This window comes from Balaenoptera borealis (genome assembly GCF_965194805.1).
Source record: "Balaenoptera borealis genome assembly, chromosome: 6".
Taxonomy (NCBI): Eukaryota; Metazoa; Chordata; class Mammalia; order Artiodactyla; family Balaenopteridae; genus Balaenoptera; species Balaenoptera borealis.
This window is the reverse complement of record NC_138863.1, coordinates 43,120,029-43,133,144: the sequence shown is the minus strand read 5'-3', so window position 1 is coordinate 43,133,144 and position 13,116 is coordinate 43,120,029. Positions and strand designations below refer to the sequence as shown.

Below are 13,116 nucleotides of genomic sequence, written 5' to 3'. Positions count from 1 at the left end.
GGAACGTTCCCCCCCCAAGTTTGAAAATAGTTCAACTTATGTGCGTGTGTGTAACTCGTTTGGTGTTCAATGACCCATTTGACATACATTTTCATATTTTAATTTTTTTGACATTGATGAAGTAAGTCTTATAATTCACTTTTATTTAATTTTTCCTATGGGCTGATTCTAATTAAAAGTACCATAAATAAAATCCGGTCTGTGTTCTGGAGGAGATTCAACTCTGCAATACAACACATAGGATCATTTTAACAAAATGTGCTAAAATAGTCCGATGTGGTTTGAAGTGAGGGTCACTCTTGCAGGTCTTATCCTTCACAATCACCTAAAAAAAACTGAAAAGGGGATGTTTAGAGGCTAGATTCCTACCAGGAAGTAAAGAATTTGTGAATTTCCTTTATTTACGAAAGTAAATATTTAAGGAGTTTTTACATCAAATAGCCTGGGAGAAATAGATGTGACTCTAATAGCTCTTTCTTATACAGTAGTATGTTACAAACATATTTGCTTAAGGGATTTATGATATTTGTTGATAGGTGCTAAAATCCAAAGTAAAGTACTTTTCCGTACATCCTGTACAAATCTAGGATAGAATAGAGTAAATATGTCAGATTATGTATCAGAGTTTTCTGAATAGATTAGAACTGCTATTTGGGGCACACTACAAAAACAAAAAATCCCCAATTATTTTCAGAGCGCCCCTGACATTAAGCAGCAGGTAGCAAGCTGTGTGTTAGAAAGTAGTACTGCCTTGGTCTTCCCTGGTGGCACAGTGGTTAAAACTCCACGCTCCCAATGCAGGGGGCCCAGGTTCGATCCCTGGTCGGGGAACTAGATCCCACATGCATGCCGTAACTAAGAGTTCACATGCCGCAACTAAAGGAGCCCGTGAGCTACAACTAAGACCTGGTGCAACCAAATAAATAAATAAAATAAATATTTTTTAAAAAAGGGGGCTTCCCTGGTGGCTCAGTGGTTGAGAATCTGCCTGCCAATGCAGGGGACACGGGTTCGAGCCCTGGTCTGGGAAGATCCCACATGCCGCAGAGCAACTGGGCCCGTGAGCCACAATTACTGAGCCTGCGCGTCTGGAGCCTGTGCTCCGCAACAAGAAAGGCCGCGATAGTGAGAGGCATGCGCACCGCAATAGAGTGGTCCCCGCTTGCCACAACTAGAGAAAAGCCCTCGCACAGAAACGAAGACCCAACACAGCCATAAATAAATAAAGAAAGAAAGAAAGAATGAAAGTAGTACTGCCTTTCAGGTTACTTCCAAAAGCAGCAAAAATAGTAAATTGGTAGGTATTCTAAGTTCCAGGTCATTGATAGAAAACTATGAATTTAAAACAATAAAACTTGAATTGAGAGGTGAGCAACATTGTTTGAAACCAATGAATATTCATGACAATAAAAATAGGTTGTGTGTATGAGTGGAAGAGAGAAATATTTGAATACGAAGTATGAAGCACAGGACATTAACTGCCTGAGAAATAGAAAATACTGGGGCTGTTTAAGAAATAAAGCACTGAACTTTTATTTTACTTAATATAAGAAACTATTCCTTTGATTCTTTCTGTAAAAGGAGAATTAAGGGCTTTCCTTGCAATTTAATACAAAACTATTATAAAGTTTTAAACAGTATTTAGAATTGTGTTATCATTTTCAACAGGTTACCATTTTCACCTAGCTTAAATATCTAATTAGGAATGTCATATATTTTGACTTGGTAGTGTGTTGTAGCATCATATTCTTATTCCTTTAGATCAGAGGCTGTTTTTAAACTTCAACTCTTACGCAGGAGAAGCATTTGCTTGAGAGAAAATCCTAGGGCCCAGGGCAGCCAAAGGGCAGGGCGGCTCATGGTCAGTGTTACTGCCCTGTTTCCTTCACATTTACTTGCTCCCTTTCTTTATTGTTCTTTTGGCTTCTAGGGCAGTGGTTCACAGCTTTGGCTGCACAAAACCAGCATCTTTAATCACCTGGAGTGTTTGAAAATCATGATGCATGATCTCACCTCCAGGAAGTCAGACTTAATTGGCCTGGGGTGTGGCTGAGGCATCAGGGCTTGAACAAGTCTCCAGGTGATGCTGACTTGCAGGCAGTATTGAGAGCATGCAAATCCCTGCTCTAGGCAGCGATTTTCAGACTGTGATCCCAGGACGAGCAGCAGAGCAGCACCAGGGCACATGTGAGAAATGCAAAGCCTTGGGCTCCACTCCAGACCTCCTGAGTCAGAAGCCCTGGGACTGGGGTCCAAGCCTTGCAGGTGATCTAATGATGCACGCTCAAGTTTGAGAACCCCGGCTTAAAGAAACGAACCATCCACTGGTAAGACTGAAGCAAGTAAAGAGTGAGTGAGAGAATGTGGATAGTTTAAGAGGATTTTGAAGGCTTTTTCCCAGGGTGGTGTTCCTTCACAAATTTTACTGTGTAGCTGATGACATCACATTAAGTATGTCTGTTATGAATGTTTTTCCTGATTCTTCCTCTGAATTGAGTATTTTTAGGCTTGTCAGCTATCTGAGAGTAGACACTAGTGAGCATGATGTCTTTAGCTGTACACAATAGATGACCTTCCATATCTTCTGATAAATTGTGAAGACTGAATCTGAAAAGGAAATCTTACTGCTATCAAGCAACTGAGGCTGATTGGTTTTTTGTTGTTGTTGTTTTGTTTTTTAAGATTCTGGAATTGTTTACTATGATCATTGTAACTATAGGTCTAATTAAGACCTCTAATCAAAGAAATTGATAAATATAAATCCTAAGGGAACACTAAATATGCCATCTTTCATGTGGTAGAATCTCCAAATGAGATAAGCTTCATCAGTATTAGCACTGCTTGTCTTGAATTACAATACTTTCCTTTCTATATATTTTACACATTGTATGTTTCCTATTGTTATTATAACAAATGACCACAAATTTGGGTCAGAATCCTGATATGAGTTTATGCTGGGCTGAAATCAAGGTGTTGGTAGGTCTACATTCCTTCAGGAGGCTCTTGGGGAGAATATTTCCTTGCCTTTTTCAGCTCCTAAAGCCTACTTGTATTCCTTGGCTTACGGCCCCTCCTCCATCTTCAAAAGAAGCATCTTTAAAACTCTGACTCTGCTCCTCCTTTTTCCACTGTAACATCTCTTTTCTGATCCACGAGCCTCTCTCTAATAAGGATCTCTGTGATTACACTGAGCTCACCCATCTAATCCAAGATAATCACTCATCTCAAAATCCTTAACTTCATCATATCTGTAAAGTCCTTTTCGTCACGTAGGATTCACAGATTCTGGGGATTAGTATGTGAACATCTTTGAGGGGCCATTACTTATGCAACACACATGTCAAGAGACAAAAAAAAAAAGTTAGGGAACATGTTTTGATAAGATGCCCTCGGAGACTAGACTGTAGTGGAGAGTAGAAAAGTAGCTCCTTGGGGAGACCCACAAGGCAGTAAGTTTCAAATTGTTGCATGCTTAAAAATCACCTGGGGATTTGTAAAACATGCATATTTCTGAGCCCTGTCCCCAAAGATTCTGATTCAGTGGTTTAGCCTGGGGATCTGCGCTTTACCCAAGAGCATGCTCACATCTCCCCTCGCCAGCAATGCTCCCAGAGGCAATTTGCTACAGATAATCACAGAACACAAGGAGAAGCTGCCAGCAGGGAGGTGCTGAGAAGCACAGAACCTGAGACAACTCTACAGCAGCAGCATCATTGACTCTGGGTAAACATCAGAATTACTGGGGCAACTGTTAAAAATACAGTTTTCCTGAGCCCCGCTCCAGGAGATTGTGATTCCAGCGGTCTGGGAAGGGCCAGGACCTGTGTTTTTGAAAAATCCTTCCAGGTGATTCTGACTGAGGACCATTGCCCCCACCTTAGTAGAATTCCTCAGTGTTCTTGGCAGTTCTACCTGATCCAGCTGTAGCCAGAGGAATCTCCTATTTTCCTGTATTCAAAAAACAATCTTACTGGCTAATATTCCTTTTCTTTGTGACTGATTAAACTATGGTTCATGTTAAGTTTTAATCTTTGTGTCCCCAGTGCCTTTCTTTGAGCCTGGCACACAGTGGGTACCCAATAAATGTTTTTGGAATAAATCAATGATTCGCAGACTTTACCCTGTACCATAATCACCTGGAGGCTTGTTAAAATACAGATGGCTGGGCCCGTCCCCAGAGTTTCCAATTCAGTAGGCCTGGTTGGTGCCCAAGAATGTGCATTTCAAACAAGTCCCCAGGTGATGCTGGTGCTACTGGTCCGGGTACCACACTTTGAGATCACTGGAATAAATAGAGTTTGAATTGTTAAAGCTCTAATTCTTCTATTACAATATGAAAATTTTTATATATCGTTGAGAGATTTAAAACTTTTCCCAGTTTTTGAATTGTCCTTAACATTTTTCATCATTTCTATGTTTTCCCTTTAAAAATTTTATCCTCTTGAAATTGAAAAAGAAAATCATATTTCTCCAGTAATAGCTGTCCTGTAATGTTTTATTGTTTATTTCTTCTCTGTATGTGAATTCTCTAGAAACAAAACAATCGAAAATAGTTGAGGAGTTCCTACTGATAAAGAATTTGTTTCAAACTTGTGTCTTTAGCATTGTGGATGCATAATCTAACAGTAAATTATCTTTTAATCTGAAGCTTTAGTTTGATTTACACTTTTGCTTGTTTGTTAGTTGATTTTTTTGGTCATATTCCTCAAATTGTAGGAAAATGTAAAGGAAGATAGTCACATATGCATTACGAGGCCAGTCACCACTGGAAAGACAGCACAATTAAGAAAGATAAGTACTACTGAGTGATTTGTCCGATTTGCCTGAGACTTGACAGTGCATACTTTTTATTATAGGAATACATATAAAATTCATCCAGTATATATTTTCATAAAATTTTATTTCTTTGGAAGAATATCTGAATTTTCCCTATATTTATCCAGCTAGAGATCATCCATAGGGGATTGATAGCCCTTATATGTACTTTTTCAACCTAAGAAATCCTTTTTATGGGGCTTCCCTGGTGGCACAGTGGTTAGGAGTCCGCCTGCCAATGCAGGGGACACGGGTTTGAGCCCTCATCTGGGAAGATCCCACATGCCGCGGAGCGGCTAGGCCTGTGCGCCACAACTACTGAGCCTCCGCTCTAGTGCCCGCGTGCCACAACTACTGAGCCTGCGCTCTAGAGCCCGCAAGCCACAACTACTGAGCCCGTGCTCCTGGAGCCCATGCTCCGCAACAAGAGAAGCCCCCGCAGTGAGAAGCCTGCGCACCACAATGAGGAGTAGCCCCCGCTCGCCGCAACTAGGGGAAGCCTGCGTGCAGCAACGAAGACCCAACGCAGCCAAAAATAAATAAATAAATAAATTTATTAAAAAAATAAAAAAGAAATCCTTTTTAGGATTTGAGGATAGCTTTCCTTATTCATACAAAATTGTAATAGTATGCTTTCCTTGTAAAATACTCCCTGAAGGTTGGATCAGCCTTGCAGACAGCCTTATGCCTTTGAATCTGGGTGTACTAAGAGTTTCTGGTGGTGAAGTAATAAAAGGTATTGATTTTATTTATTATACTTGCATGAAAAGGCTGTATAACCAGATTGATGGGATGGAGGATTACTAAAAATATTTTTATAGGGTTAGGACATTTGAATCTTGTATACAATGCTGAATTTGAACATATTGCTGGGCTGAAAGTAGGCATCTTATAAACAAACTCTTGCAATGAACCACTCTTGCATGGCTATTAGTCGTCAATACATTTTTATTAAGTGCACACCATGTTTGAAGCACTGTGTTAAATCATCTTCTATCTCAAAAGTTTTCTTTTTTTGACTTTTGCATATAAATTGGTAAAAAAAGATTGGTAAAAAATTTTATTATTACCCAAAATAGGTATACTCAAGTTAAAAAATTTAAGATATAATTTGCATACAATGAAAAGCACAGATCATAAATGTTCACGTAGATTATGACAAGGCATGTACTCCTGTAATGCACACCCTTGCCAATCAAGACAGACATTTTCGTCACTAAGAAAATTGCCTCAGATCACTTCCCAATCAATCTCCTTCCCTCCCATAAATAACCACTGATCTGATTTCTATCATATATGCACTCTTGTGTCTGGCTTCTTTCACTGAATACTTTTGAGATTCATACCTCTTATGTGTATCAGCAATTAGTTCCTTTTAATTGCTGACTAGTATTCCATTGTATGAAGCATGGGCAAATTTCCCATATCCCTCTGAGTCTTCCCCAGTGGAATGAGAGTACAGATAGAATGTGAGGGCTATCCTTTGTTTCCTCCACTCCTCATACGTTTAAACCACTTTTCCTGAAAGTTCAAACCTTGCACTTCCTTTATCAGTATCACTAGGGCCCCACTATGAGATCTGATCTTATTAGATCAGAATGTAAATACAGGGTAGAAGACCTGGTATTTCGAGCAAGCTCTCTATGGGATGCTGAACATCCCATATGAACATTAATGACTGACACTACTGCTTTAAGCAAATATTTTGCAAATATAAAGGATTAAGGAAAGGGCTAGAAGAATAAGAAACAGAGTGGCCAAATTGCTCCCAGTAATTCATGTTAATGGATTGAACTAAGCAAATTTCCAAGATGATAAGAAGACTGTGGGAGGTGACAGGAGCAGGGGTCTTTCCTCAGGGATGGGAGTGGGGGAGACCTAATTAATCGGCATGGAAATAGAGAATGGGACCTAAGCAAGTCACTCCCCCTTTCTGTGCTTGTAAAGATGGGTTTGGGCAAAACAAAAGAGGAAAAGGTGAGAAGGGAAGAAAGTGAGACAGTTTGTGGTGTCTCACAGGGAGAAAAAAACAGATTTCAGTTTACCAAAAGAACCAAAGCCTTTCCTTGCTTTCCTTCCAGATCACTCTCCTCCCACCTGTTGCCTCCCTGAGGGCTACCAACCTCACCTGTTTTTTCCTTGTTGTTGCCTCCCAGCAGAAATGTGAGTACAGCTCAAAATTAAATGAGCAAGTGTATCGGTGCCCCTGAATCACTGGTTAAAAAACACAGCCCAAAGAAATGGGATCTTTTCTCTCAAGGGCAGAGATAAGGTGCTTAAATGCCAACATGATAAGAACAAGATAAATAATAGCAACAAGCCTTGTGATGCACCCAAAAATGTCAGGCTGGCGCCACATGCTGTCCAATGAAATATTTTGGATGATCTAGGGTCTGGGAGGGGAGTATATAATTTTCATTCATACAATTTATTCTTTTGAAATGACAAACTACTATGAAATGTTTCTATCACTTCAGTGAAGCGTCTGGCTATCTTGTGCTTGCAGTCTTGGCACAGACACTGTGCACAGATAAACATACATCTCGTATTTCATCTGTCTTTGTTCAGTGCTGCTTGGGGCATATCCCCTCTGCTGCCAGCAACACCCAGCAGTCCTGGAGGGCGGGGCTCAGAGCGTCTCTGACTCTGCCTATCAAGAGGCTAATGCATCCCCACCTTCTACTCACCTTGGGCCTTTCCTCCTCTCCTCTCTTCTCAGGACTCAGCGGGGGAAGATGAGATAACTGAGGTCATTCTGACCATTATCCTTCCCAGAACTTTCCTCTTCCTCAAGGGAAAAGCTTTGGCCTAAACTTACATGCCCATTAGGTATTTTAGAACATAGGATGTCACACGTCGTTCGTTAGTGGAATGTGGTCTAATAAAAATACAAAGCAATCTTCACTTTCATTATTGTCTTGATGTTAGTAGTAATATTGATATATTTCATTATACTATATTTTATTGGTATTATTTTGAAGTTATTATAATTATAGTTATGAATAAGTGATTATGGTTTTTAAAATGTTTTAAATTTTGAAATGTTTTAAAATTCAAAATGTTAAAATACCCCAGCTCTGTCCACTGAACAGATCCAGCAGCAATGACAACTCAGTAATAATGAGAATGTTAGCATCCAAACTCTGGTCTCTGAATACTATTTCCTACTGAAAGGAACCAGTGATTCTTGAAGAGACTGCTGATTCCAGATGTGGAATGGCAAATGACAAGCCGAGACTTGATCATCTTGTTATGCTAGAAAGCAAGGAAGCTGTCCATTGGCTAAAGGTGGACAATTTTACCATCAAACGGAAGATGACAGCAATTGATTGAAACACACTGATTAAATAAATATGCATGAATTTATGATACTCAAAAGAGAAAGCCAAAGCAACAAGTACAAATCATTTGTCATTATTAGAGGTAGTCAACTCTGTACTCTGAAAATTAGTATTTAAAGGGAAAAAAATTGTCTTGATCTGCCTTTCCTGTGAAAATCTATTTGCAAGTTACAAAATAGTCCCAGTGGATGAGAGAACGTTTTCTTACAGAAGTATTTTAACTAACAAATGTAGAAGGAATGATAGAATAATTTACCATTCTGTAACATCTAATGAAATAATTGATTCAGGCAATATACATTTATGGATGCTAAAACTAAGAAACTAAATATTAATGAGGAACTGGATATTCCAAGGGAGCCAAAAGGTCACCTTATAACTTTACAACTACCGATCAATCGGCATCTTTAAAAGGAGGGCAAAGAGGTATTATGTACTTTCTCATGTGGTTTCACATGAAGTATTGATACACAGGACCACCTGTGAAGTATCTGTGCCAAAAATGTTAACACTGAATCTAATCAAGCCTTTATAGGTAACTTCCAGTTACAGAAACATAGGTGATAGGAAACAAGTTGAAAAAAATCAGCAAAATCTGGAATGTTATGGAACAACTGACCCAGTCTCTTCACGAAGTCAATTCTTGAGAACAGGGTGATGGGGGAGATGAATGTGCCAGACAAAAAAGAGACTTAAGAGACATATCAACTTAAACAGCAGCAGCAACAAAATTCCCTTATGTTAGTTAATTCTGTACCTTGAATTTGCACATATATTGATATTTAAGCGAAGGACTGTGGTTGGTTTTTTGACTGATGTTGTGCTTCTGCTAACCTCTAGTGAAGAATATAGCTGGCTGGTGATTCCTGCACCCCCTCCCAAATTCTCTGCCCTCCCCTTCCCACCTCCATCAAAATCCAGAGGGGACAAGTTCATGAAACTAATAGCAAGTATAGGGGCATAAACAGACATAAATAGTTCTTACTCAAAATGGAGTTTCTCTGAGGCCATCATGGATTAGGGGAGGACGTCACAGAGTCAAACGCTGTAATAAAAACCAGATAATTTTGTGATCAATAAGTTATAATTACATATGCTGAGATAAAAGCAATCAAATCTCATGCTCAATGATGTAAATCATTGTGCACTGTGCAGGACTGTGTTGCAGGGTTCTAAAAAGAAATTTCCCCTGAAGAGTGTGTAGAATATTAATAGTCGATTAGAGTTCTCTCTTTAAGTGTCAAATATAGGTAGATCTAGTGGGAACAGTGGTCCAAAATACAAACACCATTTAATCAGCCGCCTCTGTTTAAAATTCAGAGCATGTTTTTATACATGTACAGGAGTGTGTGTGTATTTATCCAGTTTCATTGAACTTATGGTCATTCACACTGTTGGAATTATCCGGACTTGTTTTTAAAGATTTTAATTGGATGAGTTTCTTAGTGAATCACAGCTAGATGCTAAACAATTCCAAGATAGTGGTAGAGATTAAATATCCTTAAAAGGAATATTACGGTATAGAATAAACTTAATTATGTAATAGACCATAATCTACCTAGACCAGTGATTGCTTCTACTTTTTCTTTTCTTTTCTTTTTTTTTGGTCAGATTCCTTTGAGAATCTTGTGAATATTCAAGATTCTCTTCAGAGAAAGATGTAAACATGTGAAAAATTAGTCCACAATTTCCGAGAGTTCCTGCCAACTCCTCACTGTGGCAGATTGCATTTTCCAGAGATGGCCATAATAATAGCTTCCATCCCACATGCACTTCTGCAGTGTCACTTGCTGCTCTCCCATCAAAAAGTAGAGTCTAATGCATCGCCCCTTGCTTCTGTGAAGGCTTGAGTGATTTGCTGAAACAAAAGAAAGCAGTGGAAGAAATATTCTGGGACTTCCAAGGTTAGATCATTGAGAGTCTTGCAGCTTTTCCCTGGGACTTTTGGAACACTCACTCTTGGGAGTGTTCACTCACTCTCAGGACACTCCACCCCTGAGCATAGCCACCATGCTGTGAGGGTCACAAACTACAAGGAGAGGCCACATGTGGCCACTCAGTTTAGCACATTCAACTGAGCTCATAGCCAACAACTACTACCAATTGCCAGTCCTCGGGGGGAGCCATGTTGGACACTCAGCCCAGTTGAGCTATCAGATGAGTCAGCCCCAGCCAACATCAGATTGCAGTTGCATGAGAGACACCCAGAGGGAACTGCCCACCTGAGCACAGCTGACCCACAGAACCATAAGTAATAATAACAAATTGTTGTTCTAAGCTACAAAGTTTTGGAGTGATTTGTTACACAGCAGTAGATAACTGTAACACCCACCCACTCCTGTTGAGAACCACCCTTAATGATTTATTGAGAAAAAGAAATAAAGTTAATAGATTGTAGTTAAAAATTCTTAGGCCCAATAATTTACTAGTGGTACATTAGTATATCTTATGAAAATTACTACCTAGGATTTGAACAGTTGTTTTTTTTTTTTTCATTTACAAATCAGTATGAGTATACCTGGCTATTCATAAAGGGTTTTCCTAGTACAACCAGTAATTCTTATATAATAGCTGGTATCATTTTACATTGGATTTGGATGATTCTCACATTAAATTTCTTCTCCCTTCTCTTTCCTCTCTCTTCCCTTCTGCTTCTCTCTCTCGCTTATCCACCCTGTTCATATACATACAAAAACCACACACATTACTATATTCTCATGTTTTATGTGGTCAGTATCTCAAATCCTCATATCCCCAACCAACAGCTTACCATTAACACTCTTGATTTTAATACCAGATTTAATATCAGATAACACTGAGAAGAAAAACATTTTGAAAACAGTTGTCTCTATGCTTTGACCCAGAAATTCCACTTGTAGATATTTTTTTCCTTAAAAATAAATGGTTAATTTAGGTAAAGATTTAGGATGTTTATCACAACATTACATATAATAGGGGGAAAATTGGAAACAACCTAAATGCACATCAGTAAGCTGTTCTATGCTACAGAATACTGTGCAACAATTAAAATGAGATAAAACTACTCACATTGACATGGAAAAATGTTTAGGATATACTGCTAAATGTGAAGAAAGCAAATTGCTAAATACTAGGTATAAAATTTTAATAAATAACAATAAAACACATATGTGTATGTATAGAAAAAGCTCTAGAATTACATACTATGCTGTTAACAGAGGATACCTGTAGGTGGTGGGACTATAGGCTGACTTCCACTTTCTATTTTCAACATTTTTGTATTGTATGAATTACTTTTGCAGTACTAACAATTTTTAAAGTAATGTTTTATTTAAATGTTATATAAAAGGAAAAATTCATAAAATAAAATAGACTGTAGGCTTACGTATTATTTCTAAAAGTCTTCTTTCTCAGTGTATGAAGAAAGAATGGGGTAATCATTCAGTGAATCCATGTTCTCATCCATAAAACTTTTTTAAGGAATTGTCCTAATGTATTAAACCTTAATAACTTGGCACCATATCTCCTAACATTCATGACTTTGGACTTTCATTCCTATATAATATTTTTCAAATATTATTAAATAGTTTTCACATGTATGTATTTTACATCCTCAACTGTATAAACTCCTTGGTTATTGCCTTTTCTTTCTCTTATACAGTCTTCTATGACCAATAAATGCTAAGGACTTTGCTGGTTAAGGGGCTAATACAGATGTCATCAAACAATGGCCTGTGGGTCAAATCTGACCAACTACCTACTTTTGTACAGCCCATGTGCTAAAAATAGCTGTTACATTTTTGAATGATTAAAAAAAAAATCAAAAGAAGAGTAACATTTTGTGACATGTGAAAGTTATGTGAAATTCAAATTTGTATCCATACACAAAATTTTACTGGAACACAGACACACTTGTTTGTTTATGTATTTTCTGTGGCTGCTTTCACATTGTAACATCACTGTATGTAACAAAGACTGTATGTCCCCGCAAAGCCCCAAATATTTACTAGCTGGTTTTCACAGAAAAAGTTTGCCAGCCCCTGAGTTAACATGATGTGTGTAAGTAGCATCAGTAGCATCAGTTCTTTTAAAAAAATCTGCTATTGTAGAGTGCCTTTAGTAGTATGGTGGATTGCATTGTTTTCCTCAATTCTTCTCTGCTGCTTTTGTAATAGGATTATACATCCATATCTTTGTGCACATGACATTGCAATGTCTCTCAGTAAAGTAGACCCATACACCCCTGCCCCAGTGTTTTAGGCTTGGTCATGGTATGCTTTGGCCAACGGAATATTAGCAGATGTGATGTGAGCGAGGCTTTATATGTGCTTGCAGAGTTTGGCCTGGATTCTTGAGCGTCTGTGATCTGCCATGAGGTAGCAGCCATCTGTCTAGGTAACTATTGGGCCCAGAGTGAGAGACACACAGAACGTACCTGATCTTGAAGCAGAGTCAACTCAGTCAGTGCACAGACCCATGAGTGAGAAATGAACGTTTGCTGTTAAGAGTCGTCGAGGTTTGTGGATTCTTTATTATGTGGAAATCTGACTAATACTGTGGGATTCATCACTCATTAATTATGCTGATGTTTGTGTAGCTCTCCTATGCTAAACATATAGAAACTGGAAATCTCATTAGATTTAGAAAGCAGTGATATGGATTACCCCAGGTAACCAGTAAATGTAATATATTTTTACTGCTTTATGAGTATAGTCATAAGTTTGAGAAAAATCTATTTATCTTTTTCACCAAGCTGTTCTAATGCCTTGAAATCACATTTTCAGTGGACTTATTGTCCAATATTATGAAAGCTACTTGGTTGATATTAAAATGAACGAACTGAACTTCTACGCTTCTTTATTCCCCCACTACTCTTGTTTGATGTATGATGTGACATGCAATTGTACGCATTTCTGTATGTGATTTCCGAGTCTTGAAATGCAAACATATTTTTACCTATAAAATGGGAATCCTTTGTTGA

General features: G+C 38.4%; 1 protein-coding gene across 3 annotated transcripts in view; it reads right to left on the bottom strand.

Annotated features, from left to right (window-relative positions):
* Positions 1 to 13,116, bottom strand: part of LOC309631233 (uncharacterized protein) — a 223,390-nt gene that overhangs the window by 139,064 nt on the left and 71,210 nt on the right. For all 3 annotated transcript variants that reach the window (XM_082397471.1, XM_082397472.1, XM_082397470.1), the window contains exon 3: positions 9,142 to 9,201. The gene's annotated coding sequence lies outside the window, so the exon portion shown is untranslated. The remainder of the gene's footprint in view (positions 1 to 9,141; positions 9,202 to 13,116) is intronic.